General features: G+C 34.2%; 1 protein-coding gene across 10 annotated transcripts in view; it reads left to right on the forward strand.

Moving 5' to 3' along the window:
* Positions 1-17951, forward strand: part of Bbx (BBX high mobility group box domain containing) — a 262549-nt gene that overhangs the window by 93450 nt on the left and 151148 nt on the right. For 4 of the 10 annotated variants that reach the window (XM_004835767.4, XM_004835766.4, XM_004835768.4 and 1 more), the window contains one exon: positions 17501-17573. The exons of 4 other annotated variants lie outside the window; for them this stretch is intronic. The gene's annotated coding sequence lies outside the window, so the exon portion shown is untranslated. 2 more of the 10 variants (XM_021264210.2, XM_004835770.4) reach the window with 2 other exon arrangements.

Raw genomic sequence — 17951 nt, forward strand, 5'->3', positions numbered from 1 at the left:
TTATTTAGAGAAGACTATATAACAAGAATGTACAATAGTTACTTTTGCTGGAAAAAGAAAACATGAATTTTCTTAATGTGAGTTTTTCTTTAGATGACTTTGTTTCTTTAATATCTGAAAAAATTTTGGTCATGTCTACTTTAATAGTAAATATATATTTTTAGAGGATATTTTCCTCATTATAGAACAATAAATAATAAGGGTAGTAATGAACTGGAAGGTGCCCATCCTTATATAACACCTAGAATCTGATTCATCCAGCTAACATGAACAAAATTAACTGAAGCATTTTTCGTTTAATATAGGATAAAAACTAGTTCATAAAGAGATGGTGCCCAGTGCAGTCAGTAGATTTATCATAACTTATAGGAATATATAAGTATTTGGCCACTGGAGGGCTCCATATTTTAAGAAATTATACCAAACATATAAATGCTCACTGTAACAATTTTAAACAATGTGGAATGATAAAAAAGATTCCATATTGTTGAGTAAAATTGCTAATGAATAAAGAAACTGAATTAAATAGTTTCTGATTATAAATGAAAATTATATGAGTCTGCAAATAAAGTTATTTAAATGTTTGCTGCTTCTGCTTTTATTGGAGTGAAAATAAAACATATTACCTAATTTCTTTATAAAATATCCCTCAACTCAGATGTCAACATGGAAAACCAATCTCTTGAAATGTCATAGTATTGAAAGAATAGATTAAATGAATATTTTTTCCTCTTTCCTATTTGTACAATTTTTGTAAAAGAAAACTTCTTTTTTTCTTTTAAACTAGTGCTCATTGAGATTATTTCCATCTAGTTTAAAAAACTCTCCAGGAATCTTAGTGCCATACCATAAGCTTCATAGAACATTAGGACATATTTTCAAGTTGAACCAAAACCAAAAATAAGATGTGGAAGCTTCTGAATTTTAGGGTTTTAAAATTCTTAATGTAGCATTTCTTTGGGCCACATGTGTAGTTGATGCTGTTTTTATGTAAAAACTAGCCTCCAGAGCTTTTCTTTATCAAAATAATACAGGAACACAAAGATCAAGGATTTAGAAACTCAACATATATTAATACCTGTAGAAAGTACCTTTTTGTCTAGAAAAATTATAGATAGGAAACTCTGTCCTGTTCCTCAAAAACAGCATTTTTACTTTCTTGATCTTTCCTACTTGAAAAAAGTGTTTTGATTTCTTTTTAATTGTGAAGTGTTTACTTTTTAAATGTTTGATCTGCTCTCCGAGAAGCCTCAATTTCCAGGATAGGTAAGCATTTTTTTTTCTGTTCCCTGCTAAAGTTTTTGTCTCTTTGTACTGAGCTTGAAGAGCTGAAGGTGTGTGGTTTCCATTATTTGAGTAAAGTTCCAGGTTGTTCAGTAGCTTTGTCCTTTAGCGACTCCTCTTTAGAGTAGGAAGCTGAATTGACAATTGTGATTGAGGCAGAAACAACAAATAATACTGATCATTTGAGAACTGTCCAGGATTTATGAATGTATAAATGCCTGTTTATTTCTACATATCAGGGCTAACAGCTAATATAAGGACAAAAACACCAAAGAATCATGAGAAGTAGCAGTTCCTAAGTTAGTACTAATTAACACACATGATGTTGGGCAGCATTGTGGGATGAATTTTCTTTTTAAGCTGTTAAATAAATTGGGTAGCCTTACAGAGTATATAACCTTTTTTTATCTGTCATACAAACTGCTTCTTAGTATGTTAGAAATAATAACCAGTGTCATTTTGTGCACAGGGTACTTTTTTTTTCTTTCACAAACATGGTTTAATGTCTAATGTGTTCCATCTATTTAATAGTGATCATGGCATATTTCTGGTTACAGTCCAGTGGACACACAAATTTTGCCCTTCTCTTGCTGCAGCAGAATGCTTTCTTATTGGTAGCCACAGTGCAAAACTTGTATTTAGCTGTAAAATATGAGAGAAGACATAGGGAGGGCATAACTGAGACACCTGAAAGCATCTTTCCGTGTGTTTTGTCTATATGAAGATAACTGTGCATTGTCTGTATTGACAAACTTTATTTCCATACTTTTTCTACATAGATCTATTTATATGTAAACTATAAATTGGTGAGATGCCTTTCAGGGTAGAGGGTCTTGCCATGAAAAAGAATTAAGTCCAGCTGGTCTGACTCAATATTACCTGTGACCATTTTAACCTTGTGTTTTAATCTGAGCTCATGAGCCACAATCACTATTGATTTTTAGCACTTACTACTTTTATCCTTAAGTCCCTCCTGTGTGCTTTGTATATCTATAGCGCTTCTGAAACTTGGTTGTATCTAGAATCACCTGGGAGGCTTTTCACTCTATGGGTAATTAAGGCCAAACTTGGAAATTATTCTAATTTAATTTGGCCTAGGACAGGAAGGGCCTGGACATCTGCATTTTAAAGTGACTTCTGTGATTGTATTTTGTAGTCTAGGTTGAAAGCGGTTAACTGGAAAGGAAATGGCTTTGTGACAAATTTTGAGGCCCCCTATAAGTTCTGATTAAATGTCTCGGAGTAAGTACAGCTACTTTATATTTGAATGTTTTCTTTCTTTGGTTGCTGTATTCCTGGGGTGGGAGTAGCATTGGGAGTGAGAAACTCTGGTATTATTCTGGTTGCTGACATTGCCTAAATTATCTTAGTTGAACTATTTACATTTCTAGGATAAGAAGTGGAGAAACTGACATTAGGTTTACAGATAGGGTTTGTTCTAAACCAATGAGCTTGCCATCTCTGTTGCCCATCTAAACAGTCAGCTAATCTTTCATTTTTACAACCAATTGTAAGAGAAAATAGATTATGAGCTATCATGTTCAAGGGAACATGATTCAGCCAATGAAATATGCTTCCAGGTGTAAAGATCTTTTGAGACATATGAGACTGTAAATGCAAGGAGAAGTTGCATGTTCCAGAAGGGAGAGGGAACTTTAGGATTAGCATACCCTGACAACAGATCTTACCAGTTCCTAGAAATACTCCACAGTGTGAGTAATGGGCAGGGATGATGATCTTTCATGTTACTTTATTGTTATCACAATGATGAAAAAGCCGGAAATAGGCAGGATGTGGAAGTTCCCTGAGATTTCAGCTCTTGGCTCTTGCTTTTCCCATTCTCCTTAGAGGAAGACGCTGGGTAACATCTTTCACTGTAGATTTGACCTTTGTGTGCTTCGATGACTCACAAATCCTGCTCTTTGCTCTGCTTTTTTCTTGTTAATTCCATGTAATACATACCATGTAAAGGAGATCTCAGACTGCATCCCTGATGACTAGAACAAACCTTTTAGTGCCCTCCTCACTTCTAACCAGCAGACACTGAGCTTTTCCATCAAGGAAAGTTAAACCATCTTAGCACTATCTGCCTAGGCCTCTGAGCTTTGGACTTATCCTGGGCATGTCCCCTATTTCACATAGCACATCAGACTGTTGCCCAATCAAATACAGTTCACCAAGTGCCCCAAACAGGCACTTGGATGAAAAAATTAAAGTTTTGTATAAAAGGAGACATTCACTATAGAAGATCTCTGTGGTGGGAAAGTATATAATATTGGGGAGAAAAACCTCAAATTTCAAAGTAATGTACTGATTTGCACATCCAGAAGATTTGAACAAAGTATTTTTGTGTTTGATACAGTACATAGTATCATTTTATTTTGCATGTTTAGATTAAAACTATTTTCGCTGTTTAGGATTGGCTTTGAAAGATGCTGAATAGAAAAACTAATAACTTGTAACAAATTTTTGGATTTGGTTTTGTGTTTAACGACATTATCTTTCTCTCTCTGTGTGGGAGGGTATCTTACATGTAAATACAGTGCATACATTCTTTTTAGTATATGTGGATTATCCAGAATAAGCTGGTGACACTTCAGTACCAGATCAGTTTTCTTAAGGTACCAGAGACTCTAACTTCTCTCCAGTTGCTACTTTTTTGTTGTTGTATATCAGAAATAGAAAAATTTTTTAGTTATAACTATAAGAAAATATATAGTTACTTAAAATCTGATATATTTAAAAACTTTCCAAATTATTTTGGTACATATTAGATCATTTTAAGAGAATTCATTTTCAGGAGGAAAAAGTATTCCACAGTGAATTGAAAATGGTCTTAAGAATACTTTATCCAGTTCCTTTCCATTAGTAGTGGCAGTCAAGAGCTGGTTGTTAGGTTCCAATTTCAGATCCTGGGAGCCATTAGTGGAATCATAAAAATATGTTTCTATTTGTTTATTAGTGCCTTTAAGCTTTTGGAAGTGTCTAGGTGTGTCTCCCTATAATGTTTTGAAGTTAATTCTTAAAGAGAAGATACAGGTTTTTTTTTTTTTGGTACCAAGGATTGAACTCGAGAAAATACAATTTTTTAAAATTAGAATTGTGGGTGGATTTTTCTTTTTGCATTTATGCCACATATTTGGGTTGGCTTTCAGAGAAGGGTTTATATAATAAAAATGTATAGTTGAGTCCATTGTTTGCCAATGTGGTTATCTTTACAGTAAAATTTTGACTGAAAGGGAATTTCCCCTGGCAGGGGAAAAACATGACAATATCCCTTAGGAAGTCATTTATAGAGTGTGCTAATCCAACCAAGGTGTTAACCTTTTCCCTTTTTGGGCCCATTTTGTACCTTGAGAGCTCAGCTAAAAAAAATATACTGAAAGGAAAACTGCAAAAGGTAGTGAAATAAATATGTGAACCTAGGTGTGAAAGGTATAAATTAGAAAAGAAAATGCTTCATTAAATGTATCTGAAAAATCCTTTGCTCTCTGATAATTAGTAACCTATACTTTGGGGATGTTAATAAAACATTGATTAAAAAACACTTATTACAAACATAGAGAATCCTTGTGGTTGAATGATTTACCCATCTCATAATTTGTGCTCTAGACTTTATTTGTATGGTTGATGAGTGTAACTGTAGCTATTGATGGTTCTATCTTAATATATAAAATAGGAAACAAAACCCTTCTATGTTACTGTAATAATTTTTGATAGATTTCTTTGAGTTCCAAAGAACAGTTCTGTAAAAATACTATTTACTTTGAATTTCTCATATTAATCCAGTTTCGGTTCAGTATAACAATATGAGCATAAGCTTAATAATATTAATATTAAATATTTTGATTTATAAGAAGTTCAGTACTATCTTTTAATTAAAAACTAGCATATGGTCAACTTCCAATTTCTTAAACAATTTGACTAACACTAGTATTAGTTATAATTTAAAATGCAAATAACCTGGGCTATCCTTTGATGTATTAGCGTAGCAGCCTCTTTGGTACAGAGGAAGCGGGTAGAGCTGTGGTCTCTGGGCATCATGGCTGTCAGGCATAGTGTTTTTAGGCCTCATGTTTTGTGTGCTGTTTTGCTTTGTTTGCTGAAGATTAGAGAAGCTTAAACTTCAGTGCCCTGTATGTATTCCCATATGATAACTTCTCACACTCATCCTGAGCATCACCATTTAGAAAGGAACACATTTCATTTTTGGACGGACACGATTGTTAAAATATGTTTTCTTATAGTAAATCCTGCAAACTGCCTTCTGTAAACATTTGCTAGTGGATTTCAGTTTTAAACTCTGAAATCACCATACTTTTTAAAAAAGTAACTGTTTTAATATCTGGTGCCTCCTTGTTCTGAGATCTTAAATGGATATGAAAACTTCTTTTTCAGAGTAATATTTTCATATTTCTTCAACCATTCTCCTCCCAGCAGTATTGCTTAGGCCCTCCCCACAATCTCTCAATGATCTTGTCTAGAGATACTTTGAGTTCTTTAGGTTCTTGCCTGATGTGGACAGGTAGAGTGATCTTCTGTCAAACAGGACATAAGCATTGCTATAGAGTATTTCTACTACCTAGAGTTTAGTTTTAGATAACACACAATGCTAGCTCATTTTATTATGTCATTTTATATGCATTTCAGTTAAGGTAAGCATCCCTGCACTCTGTTTTTGGACTTTTATTCATTCCATTTGATGCTAAGTGTAGATTATATGTGCTAATTTTCAGTGAAGTAAACAGATAAAAGATAAAACTGCGAGTGTGCTTAAAACTCTGTGAATGTGCTTACATGGTACCTACTCTTGTTATTCCACAGTTGAAGATTTTTAACTTGTGTGTAGTGTCTGTTAGCATGCATTGAGTTCTTCTGCTGAAACTTAAAAAGAGAAACCTTGTGCTTTGTGTTAATAGCATCTGTCCTCTTATCCACCTTTGTTATCTGATGTACCATTCTCAGTTTTGTATAAAATTAGCACACATGCAAAATACTCAATAAGTTTATTATAGAGGTTGCTTTGGAGGGAGGAAGGGTAATGGGAGTGAGTTATGGGATAAAGAGAATTAAGTAGTTCATTAAAATTAATTTTGTTTCTAGCAACAGTATCGAACTGAGTTGAAAACTTTATGTTAACAAGTATTAGACTTTTTTCCTAATGCAGCGCAATTTGATTAACTGTTTATGTTGTGCGTTATTAGCTCTCTACATTTCTTCATCCTATCTGCTACATTGTATCGTCTGACCTACATTTCCCCATTTCCTTCCTCTGCTCCTGCTTGTGGTAACTACTATTTTATGTATTTACTGTCTTAGTTACTTTTTCATTGCTGGCATAAAATATCTGATACCCACAAGTTGAAGGAGGAAAGGTTTACTTCAGCTCACAGCTTGTAGAGGTTTCAGTCCATAGCTGGCTCCAAGGCAGGGCAGCATCTTAAAGGAGAAACAGTTCATGGAAGAGCAGGCAAGAGGCAGCAAGCAGCAAAAGCAGCAAGTCTGTCTTCCCTCTCTCCCTTTATATCCCATCCATGCTGTAAGCCTATTGATTGGTGCCACCCACACCCAGGGAGGGCCTTACCATTATCCACACCTAGAACTATGCTAAATTATTCAGTAGACTAATTTAGTATTACACACCTTTAATCCTAGATCCAACCAGTTCCAAAAAACCCCACCTCTGAGTGCATGAGGCTTTGGGGGGGAACAACTAGATACAAGCTATGACATTTATTTTTAATTTTTATTAGTACGTGTTTGTGGTACATAATGATTACATTCCTTGTAGGAAGCTGGTACGTCTACATAACACATCTTCATTCTTTTTTACATCACTTACCTTCCCTCTTTACCACCCCTCCATCTCTTGGACCTTTTCCCATTTGAAAAAGACCTATCTCCTTGTTTCTAGTATTATCTATCTTTTATTCTGGTCTTTGATTTATTTTGACTTTGGATTTTTCATATAAAGGAAAACATGCAATATTTCAGCTCATGTGTCTGAATTTATTTCTCTTAACATTATGGTCTCAAAGTGCATCCATTTTCCTACATATGGTTAACACGTATTCTCCTTTATCCATTAATCTATTGATAAATATTGATGCTGCTTCCAAGCTATTATGAATTGTGCTGCTATAAATATGAATATGCATGATCACTGTAATATAATATCTTTAACTCTTTTGGGGAGATACCTAAAAATTGGGTCAAGTGAAATTTCTAGTTTTAGTTTTTTAAGAAATCGCCATACTAATTTCTTTAGTGGTTGTACTAGCTTACATTCCCACCAACAATGCAGAAAGATTCCTTTTTTCCTGCATCCTCACTAGAATTTATTATTTGATTTCTCAGTGGTAGACATTCTTTTATGGAATAAGATGGAATCTCCGTGTTCTTTACAGTTCTCTAATGGCTAGTGATGTCAGTTTTTTTCATGTATTTATTTGCTATTTGTACTTCTGAGAAGTGTCTGTTTATTTCAGTTGCTTATTTTTTGATTGGGACAATTAGACTTATATTTCAAGCTTAGTCAGGTCTGTGTCTCAGACTATATTATGAAAATTCCAAATTCATTATATGATTTTTTTTTCTTTTTGTTACTGGGGATTAAACCCAGCACCTTCACACTGAACTACATCTCCAGACCTTTTTTATTTTTTATTTTGAGATAAGATCTTGCTAAATTGCTAAGTTATCCAGGCTGAACTTGAACTTATGATTCTCTTGCCTCAGCCTCCCGGAGTGCTGGGTTTATTGGTGCGTGCCACCATGCCCAGGTAATTATATGAAACTCTTGATGCAGACTAGATTCAATGTAGGCAGTGAACTACATGCCAGATTGGGACCCAAGGTGCGTGACTATTCCTGTTACTGTTCACTTCCAAAATACGGTAAGTAAAGTTTAGTTAGAGGTGTGTGTCAAAGCAGGCTTTGGCACTTTCAGAAGACTGTGAAATCCTTATTTATGAAGTTCATATTTGGAAATAAATCCTAGGCTTGAATTATATTTAATGATACTCTTTTTTTTTTTTTGTATCTACCTTATCTCTAAAGTGAGAGACAAGTACGTGTGTTATTGCAAGCACTGTCTCTGGAATCCAAGTCGCCATAGAGCTCATGTGGTTTGAAGTTTGGGTTTTTTGATTATGTTTGGATGTTTATTTGTAACTGCATCACATATATTTCACTTTTATGAAAGAGGCCTGGGTCAAGAAATCTGATGCAAAGAATTTATTGAAGAAAATAGTTCTCATATATGTTTTATCATAACCAACTATTTCTTTCTTTTTTTTTTTTTTGGTACTGGGGATCGAACTCAGGACCTTGCGCTTGTGAGGCAGGTGGTGGAATCACTGAGCTAAATCCCCGGCCCTTCCAACTATTTCTTTATGACTATTACCACCCATAAGAGTAACTCAAATACTATAAGTGCCTTTTTCAAGCTATGTTCTATTTTAAAAATCCATTCAGAATAGTTCTGATGTTGATATATTTTTCTATGTTTTAATCCCTCAAACATTGGCTATTTTCTGGAGGTATGTATGGTAGTTCTTATCAAAACAAAACACTGTATTCCCAACTATTCCATATTTTTGTTGTTTTGTGTTATGTTTTCTTTCTCCTAAATCTAAGAAAAAATAATTTCAGGCTATAACTTTGCATGATGAATGAATTGTGCGCCACTATGTACTTAGACATAGCAAACTACAAGACATTAGAAATTACCTTGGAATTACCTTCAAAGTCAAATGAATATTTGCTGGATTTTTAGTGTTTGTGTTGAAATCTGAAACTTCTTCTTATAGGAAATATAAATTGAAGGATAAATTGCTGTAATAGGAATAGAGATGTAAAAATCTAAACATGTTGAATTATTGCATATCATGATGTGCCAGAAACTTCAATACATATGTTGAAATTAAAATTTGAAATAGAGTAAAATAACTTAGTACTCTCTTTCTTTTTTTTTTTTTTCAGGAGAGAGGTTTCTGGTTTAGTACTTTTATGTTCTTTTATTTTAGCAAAACTGAAAGCCATTCTTTCTTTTCTCCCCTTTCTTTAGGCAATGTAAATAATACAGTGTAACATATCTGTTATTAATTTTGCAAGCTGTGCCATGATTCCTCACCCAGTTGTAGTGTCCAAAAGATAGAATAAGCTGATTGGCTGAGGCTGGGTGATAACTCTGTCCCAGATGCTTGGATAGAATTAGGTCAGTCCCGCTCAGGTACATAGATTTTTTTTTTCCAAAAAGACATGCACATTCAAAGTGTGCAGAGTATTTTCCCAAAAATCAAAGTGCTTTTACCAAAAATCAGGGCAGTGTCTGGTAGGCAGGCAAAAACATTACGTGTGTTATTTTCTGTGTAAGAAAAGTCACTGTAGAAAATAATACTTTTGTAGCCAGTTATTCTCCTGTTTAAACAAGGCTTCTATTTTAAGCTTCCTTTTTAACTTGAAAAATGCTAAAATCTGATTTTGTTAATTATAATGAAATTTTCAATATGTGTCTTAGCAGTGTTAAGAACCAATGCTAGTACAGGTTATTCTAGGGTGCTTCAGGTAAGCCTTTTTCCATTTGCCTTATAGTCCTTGCTACTGGCAGCCCCTAGGGGTGTATAATAATGATTTCTGTGGGCTACTACACTGGAATTAGTGACAAAGGTTAAATCTTTGTCTGTGTATGGAAATACTTAGAAAATGTTTTCTTAGGTATTTTGAATCAGCTTAATTTGAACTAAATATTATATTTCACCTTAAATATTGACTGTTATTGGAGTACCAGTAACTAATACAGAAGCCGTTTCTTGAACATTAATTACTGGTGGACCATTTATACTGTACAATGATTATTGTTGTATGAAATATACTTAGTTTTAATGTAGACATAATTGGTAATGCGTGTTTCTCATGGAGTGAGCATTTAAGGGAGAAATATTGATCACATTCTCAACTGACATTAGCTTGTCATTCTCTAGTCAGTACATAGTTTTAATGTTGGAATGAAGTAAATTGACATTAGCTTTTCTTTAATAGACTTTTTAAAATAGCAGATTTAGGTTCACAGTAAAGTTGAGTGGAAATTAGTGTGCTTCCATATACCTTCTGTACACACACATGCATAACTGACATTGATTTTTTTACTTCAAGGCATTTATATGAATGTTTAGAAACAAAAATAAATACTTTGCATGTTCGCTTCTGCCCTAGAAGGTGTCTTTCTCTGCCTTCAAATTTCAAAGTGAAAAATGTTCTAGAGCCCAGAAACATTCTCCAATCCCTGAGAGTAAAGCTGAGCCCTGGTTAATAGTTCTTTCTTATTTGAACTTTGCTGCTCCAGAGGACCACAGGAGGAATGGAGATGTGGAGCAATGTGGTCTGTGAAGGGCAAACTGCAGATCAGACTGATAGCATTTCAGAAGAGCGGTGTGGTTTGGGGACAGAGGTGGTGGGTATGGCAGGAGACCTGTTTTCTGGCCTACTCCTGCCTCTGCTTTGCTGTATGGTTAGAAGAGCCGAACTGAGCACCCTTTAATCTTATATGCCTCCAACAGTCTGTCATTCCACAATTTTACACTAACCACGACAAGGTGTAAGGACTGTGAAGACCTGGGATATAGTCTCAGCATGGTCACAGACCATGTCTTTGGTCTAGTCACAAGCTTCCCAAGTCTTACTTGATTTCAGCCATGAAAATGTTGTGCTTGAATTTTCCTGATGCCCCCTGAGGAAAGTTTCTTGGAGTTTTCTGATTTAAAATAACTAATTAGTATATGTGGTATCACTTTCCCTAGGAATCAACTTATTTGTGAATAAATAACTTTAGAAGGGAGCATATTGGCACATCATAGGTCATTTCTGAACAGAATCCATGTGTCTGCATGTCAGAAGTATGCTTGCAGTTAATATATCTGGAGCTAGTGTCTTTCTGTCAGTAAGCTATTTGTTAAACTACCTGAGATACAGATTCTTTCTGGATAATAGAGTTTTTTTAAAAAAAAAAAAATATAAGAGGCTAGACATAGCTCAGTGGTAGAGTGCTTGCCTGGCATTTGCAAGGGCCCTTGGTTCCATCCCCGGCACCATCACCCAGAAATGTATATAAGTGTATATATTTGCATATATAATTTTTAGTAGAGATGTACTCGTATTAAACAACATACACTTCAAAATTGTATTTATAAATTTATATTTCTTTAAATTGTGTAACTTAATAGAGTAAGGAAAAAAAGGGGGAAGTCCAGTGTCCTTTACTTTGTGGAATAGAATATATCTCATTTAAAATAATATAAATTGCTGGTTGCTGACATCTTTTTTAATCACATGACTCTGGACTAATTTTTTTTAAAAGAATATTTTTTTTGTTTATTTTTACATATTATAAGTTATTGATGATAATCAGCCAGAGGCTTTTTTCAATGGATAAGGTGGTCCTCAGATTTCTCTAGTGGGTCTCATTTGCAGAACCCCTTCCTGAGGGTATAGGCCAATTCCTAAAATGTGTGGTTTCTGTGGGACTCCCACGAGGCTGGGATTGTCCTGTTTACTTTCCAGTTTAGTTCTCAGTGGCTTGATAGAGCTAATGAATCTTCACAAAGTACCTGAGGGTTCCCTGTCATTATTACTGATGTAGCTGCTGGCAAGCATGTTTTTATACTGTTCCTCAAAGTGAAACCCCTTCTGCTTTAAATGTGCAATTTCCTCTGCCTGAGAAGGTCAGAGGCACATTTATACAGTTCATGAGAGCATATAAGAGGCATTCAGTGCCTCCCTGCCAAGCCAACTGACTGGACTAATGCCGACTCATTTTCCACCTCTACTTAGGAAAATGGCAGAAATTCATGGTTCTTCCATGGTCCTTGAAGCACCAATCTTAGAGCAAATGATCATTATAATAAAATATCCATATTATGAAATCAGCTAATGTACATTGAGTAAAAAGTGGTTTCTCAGACTACCAGAATTAAACATATATTAAAGTTGCCTAAATTTAAATAAAATCTACAATGAAACACTGTTTGAGAGCTTAGAACTTCATTCCGCATCCAGACTCTCCAAATGTTCAAGGGAGATTTCTGTGTTCACAGTGTAACTTTTTTCAGTGCTTTTCTACCACCTAGTTTTAACTAATGAAATTACTAACATTTATTCAGCACCTGCTGTATGCAAAGGACTTATCATGTATATTGTCTTCTAATAATTGTTAAGGAAACTCTTACAGATGTACGGATTGTTAACTCAGTTTTGAAGATGATGAATAGAGGGTCAGAGAGGTTTAGGAATTGGTCCACAATTGCAGGATGGTACCCCCTAAGGCAAGTGGGTTTAGACTCCCATGCTGCTAACCTTATTCTTCACTTTAGAAGAGTGTGGACAAAAAAAGCAAATGACAAATGACATTTTTTTCATTTGCCTATACTTTGTGTTTGTTTTCTGATGTGACATTTGTGCTGCAGCCAGATCAGCCTCCTGTCCCTCCTCTGCCTCTGCGTACTTCCAGCAAGTGATACTTGTTCCCAGTTGTACGTTTGTTCATCCTATGCCTCTTATAATCTCCTCCATCCTGTGTGTCACCAAATTGTCCACGTTTCAAGTTCCAGCTTTATTCATTTCCTGTGAAATGTTTGCTTTATGCATTCTAACTTAAAAATCCTTTGCCTATAATTTTAACATTTATTATGTATTACTTTATCATTATGTAATTTTTTTCTTACATATGATTATTCAGCTAGATCATCAGCTTCAAAAAAGCAGCAACACTGTTATGATACCTTTCGTGGTGTTGTGTTAACACATTAATTTCTTAAACAATAAAAGTTTAAATCATTTGCATTGTTGTTCTGTTTGTATCTATTAGGTGTTAGATAAATTTTTAAAAAATAATTTTGTATTATACAATATAAAATTAGTACAATATTAAGTACTAAAAGGGAGGGGACTTCCAAGGCTTTTGTCTTGCTATTTTAAGAAGCTAATGTTAGAAAATAAATACTAGAATTTTCTATCTTTTCTATCTAGTGTTTTCAGACACCTTATTGGAGGGTCCAAACAAATGGACAGATCTGTAATTACTTAGTATTTACTTGGTTTACTGCTAGATATCAAAGGAACTCCTAAGACAGTATTTGCCTTTATTATATTTAATGATTCTTAACTGAAAAGCTGTGGGTCATAAGGAAATGCAAAGATGGGAATGGGAAGATGACAAAGTGGTAGTTCAGGTTTGCATTTTACTTTAAAAGATTTCCATCCTCAGTTTAGCAGATATTTGTAATTTCATTTAAAACATTCATTCCTGGGCAGAAATGGCTGTGAAATCGTTGTGGTTTAGGCTTTGACTATAAAAGGCAGGTGGGTGATTTTAACAAAAATGTTGTATTTATTAATGCTTTATGTTGGCACTTTCACACACATTGTGCACATGCATGCAACACAGGTACACATCCCAGGAGTGATCTTTATCTCTATGAAGGTATTTTATCAGCAAATAATTTAGTTAGAAATCAGATTATCATTTCTGGACCTGGCCTGTGGTAGGCCATAATGACCTGAGGCATGTCATTCTTTGGCTAAAATTGCAAAACAGCATCATTTACAGTACTATAAAATTGTACAGTGTATCTGAAGGCACTGTTGAGGAATGACTGTAAACATGACAGTGTTTTTAATGTGATTACATTACATGGCAGAGCTCCGAATTTGCATTTAAGTTCATTTATAAACGTGTACATATGTAAAAGAGTGAAAGGAAAACATAAGAATTGCATTCACATAAAGAAGTTTTAAAACAGGAAGTATCTTTGCAAGAAAACTGGCGTTGTAAAGTGGAACTTGGCACACATATTGTTAGGACAATGGAGGAAGCTAGAGGAAGATTGAATGGAAGTGTAGACAGTAGAACTTCTAGTCTGTGATCTGGATTTATGGCTTACAGAGGTCATGTTGATACCTAGATTAGAAATGCACCTCCATTCAAAACATAAACACCATTGAGAGTTAATATAAAAATATGCTTTCTCCGTTTCTCCCCTTTTTTGAGGTGTAAAAGCATGAGTATTTTATTTTCAAGAGAAAAAGGAAAAATCTATTTTATACCAATGTGGGTATTTTTGTCGTTGTTGTTGTACTTCCCTAAACAAAGAAGTGTCTATATTATGTATTATGTTATGCTCACCAATTTTTTTTCATTTGAATGCAATTGTTCCTTAGCAAATAATTGTAGTCCAGAATGACTTTTATTGAGCTTGATTGAATTAGGGGTATGTATAAAAATGAGTTAGTTAAAGCTTAACGTATTACCCAGAGAACTGATGAAAACATCAGAAAAGCAGTCATTCATGGAGATTACATACGCCTCCATGTAAATAGGCACATGGTTACCTTGGAGTCCCTTCTGCACTGACTAGGTAGTACTAACATCAGAGTGTAAAACACAGTTTTGGCATAGAAGTGGATTTTGCCATGATGTGCCTTTGAATACTGGACATTAACACTAATTGGGTGTCTGCTTCATTATAAGAAGTGACACCACCCCCCTTTTTTTTTGTTTTTCCTGTAATGAGCTTTTTAAAGCATTGCACCCCAAAGAGGCTGTGTGAAAGCCAGTTGTTTCAACATATTTTAGTGACTGCTTAGGGCACATCTTTAAGATAGGTTTTTCAGTTGCCAAATCAGGTGCCCTACTTGTCGTAAGAGGAAAATCATAGGTTTTTAATAGATGGCTGCCTCACCTGCCATTATGAAATTTCTCAGGAAATTCTGAGCTGTGCCAGGTCTAGGCTGGGCAGGACTATGGGAAACAGGGTCTTGAAAAGAGAAAGGGAAGTTTTTAATGAGTAGGGGTGAGCTAGTCATGGGGAGTCAGGAGTCCAAGACTGTTGGGATAAGGATTGAGAGGAAACCAATGGTGAGTGGGAGGAGAGCAGGAACGCAGGTAGGCAACAGGTGGCATAGAGGCGGGTTTTGCCTACCTGACCTTCTTACAACTCACATAACAACCCCGTTCCATCAAATCAAAAATTTTGTGAAATGGTTTTAATTTAAATGCAGAACAACTTATGTTTAAATTGCTTTTCTGTAGCTACTCATAGGCATTTGGAATAGCCAGATAAAACTTTGAGTCTCTTAAGTTTGGATATCAGTGAGCTTAAAGGAGCCTGTCTCAGGTAGCATCTGCAGCATGGACAATGACTTCTGTTTTGTGGCTGATCCCTGGGTTTCTTAAATCTACCATGATTTCTTTGTTTTCTTAGAGGTTTAAAAACCCATATTGGCCACAATGTAGTCAGTCTCCTACTTTCCCACTTTAATGCACTCATAGTTGTATCATAGATTATAAATTACTGAACAGTAATCAAAATAAGATGTAATCATGGCCATTTTTGGTATATTTCCCATTATAGAAATAAATCTGTGAGGCTGTCTGAAGATTAGTAAGAGTATATCTTTGAGCTCCTTAAAGAACTTCATATACAGGAAGAATTAGTATATTTTATTTCTCAGATAGCATATGCTCACTTCTCAGACTAAAGGCTAAACATATCTTTTAACCAAAAGAATTAAACTCACACTGTCAGAATTAATGTTAGACCCTTCTCTTCTAATTTTGGCTCTTCAAGTTTTATTTGTCTTTTTAGTTAATACCAGTTTCTTTAGTTAGGAATTATTTATAGTTAATTTCATGATTTTTATTCATTTATTTTATCATACTTTTAATGATTGTACATTTATGGATTTATATGAAGAAAAAATATATTCATATGAAATATACTTTGAAATGTTCTTAAAAGAATATTTTAATAATGTCTATTTTACGATAATCTTAAATAGCATACTATATTGTTGATCAGCTTTTAGAATTTCATGCTTTCTTCATGAAATGTTATGAAAACACAGACACTAAATTTGAAAGTATTCAGATATGTCTTTTGTAGTTAATTTTAAAGATCTGATTTTATTTTTTGTCCAAATTCTTGTTTTCAAAAATATAGGCGTAAAAGAGTAGTGTCTTATATGAAATCACATGAAAGAAATTTCTAGTTTGCTTTAGTTTTAATAATAAATTTATACTGAACTAAAAGGGACCATTTAATTTTTAAATTCTTTTCTGTTACTGTTTTTCATTACTACCCTGGATGATAACTGAATCATTAATTCTAGATAGTTACTCAGATGAATTATTACATACTTTTTATATTTAATGTGAAGAGCCATTTCTTAAGTTTATAGTGGCTGATTAGGAAAAAATAAAAAAAGGCTGTAAACTGAGTAGCAATATTGATAGAGTGGAAAACTAGTGATACCTAACTTCTATGGTATATAGTTTACAGATTGTAAAGAAGTAATATTGTCATAATCTGTAAGGGGGAAGAAATGATTCCTTTTAGTTCCGTGTGGATTTATTACCTCTAGCAAACTAGTGATTAAACGTGTCTCAAAAACAAACTGAACCTGCTGCGCAAGCACAGGGACCCAAGTTCGATCCCCGGTACAAAAAAACAGAAAAACAAACAAACAAAAAACCCCTGAAATAATAATATTTTAATTCATAAAAAATGATATGATTTAAGAATATAATGTATATTTGCACTGTTTCATTTGATAGGGATGTACTTTTTTTTTGGCTGATTTTGATCCTCTTTCCTATATTTTTTAGTTCTTTATACTTAGGAAAGAAAGTTTTTTGTTACAAATTTTTATCTATGTGTCCCCCTCACCTCTGGCTGCTTTCTTGTTCATTTTTATTATCTTGATTCTTTCATTGTCTTTCAAACTTTTAAAAGACAAATTATAAGATAATTAATATCTGAATCTTAGTTTATCTCATTGAGTTGGACCAGTCATTTAAAGTAACTTGAATTTAGTCAGGATGTAAATTTAACCCTATATTTTCCCATAGGGTTTGCCTATGTTTCTACATTTAGTTTTAGCCAGAAGGCCAAAAAATGACCTAATTCTTAGTCTGTGTAACCTTAATCTCACAGTTCATGTTGAATAATTTTAGTGATTGCTTTTGTTAAAATTGACAATAATATTTAGTGTCACTTTCTCAAAATAGTGTTAGCATAGAAATATTTGCCTGATTTTGGTTGCTTGGCTGTCAGATCATTTTATTGGGAGATTATCTTGCTAAAGGAGAATGAGTATCAGCTTTGTTTGAAAGGCCGCCGTGGCTCCTCATGTTAACCACTTTCCTATGGGTCTTTCACAGAATCCTGTTGCATCACAGAAGCTGAAAATTCTGATGTTCCATTGAAACACAATGGAAAGTCTTGACCTGACTGGTAAGAACTGCGCTGAAGGTGCATCTTCCTTACTTACCTAGAAGCAGAGAGGCAGTCAAGAACTATGTGCTGTCAGAGCTGGTCTCAGCATTTTCCTATTTGATGGATTCACTTTCCAAACTGATCAAGGAAGTGTGACAATTGTATATTTTTTCTCAATTTTATTATTTTTTAAAGTTACGTTTTAATCTTCATCATCAAGTAAGTTAAATCTTCTTTAAAAATCATGAAATTTTTTAAATGAACTTTTCATAATCTCTCAGTTTTTTTTACATTGAAGTGTGTTATTAATGCCCTGGGTAGAGGTTACTTTAAAATACTTTAACTGGTCAATTTTCCCAAAAGCAATTTTTGTACAATCATTGACTTTAATTGAAA

This window comes from Heterocephalus glaber, unplaced genomic scaffold (assembly GCF_053883595.1).
Source record: "Heterocephalus glaber isolate CG9 unplaced genomic scaffold, H.glaber_assembly_v1.0 deba00000122, whole genome shotgun sequence".
Classification (NCBI taxonomy): domain Eukaryota; kingdom Metazoa; phylum Chordata; class Mammalia; order Rodentia; family Bathyergidae; genus Heterocephalus; species Heterocephalus glaber.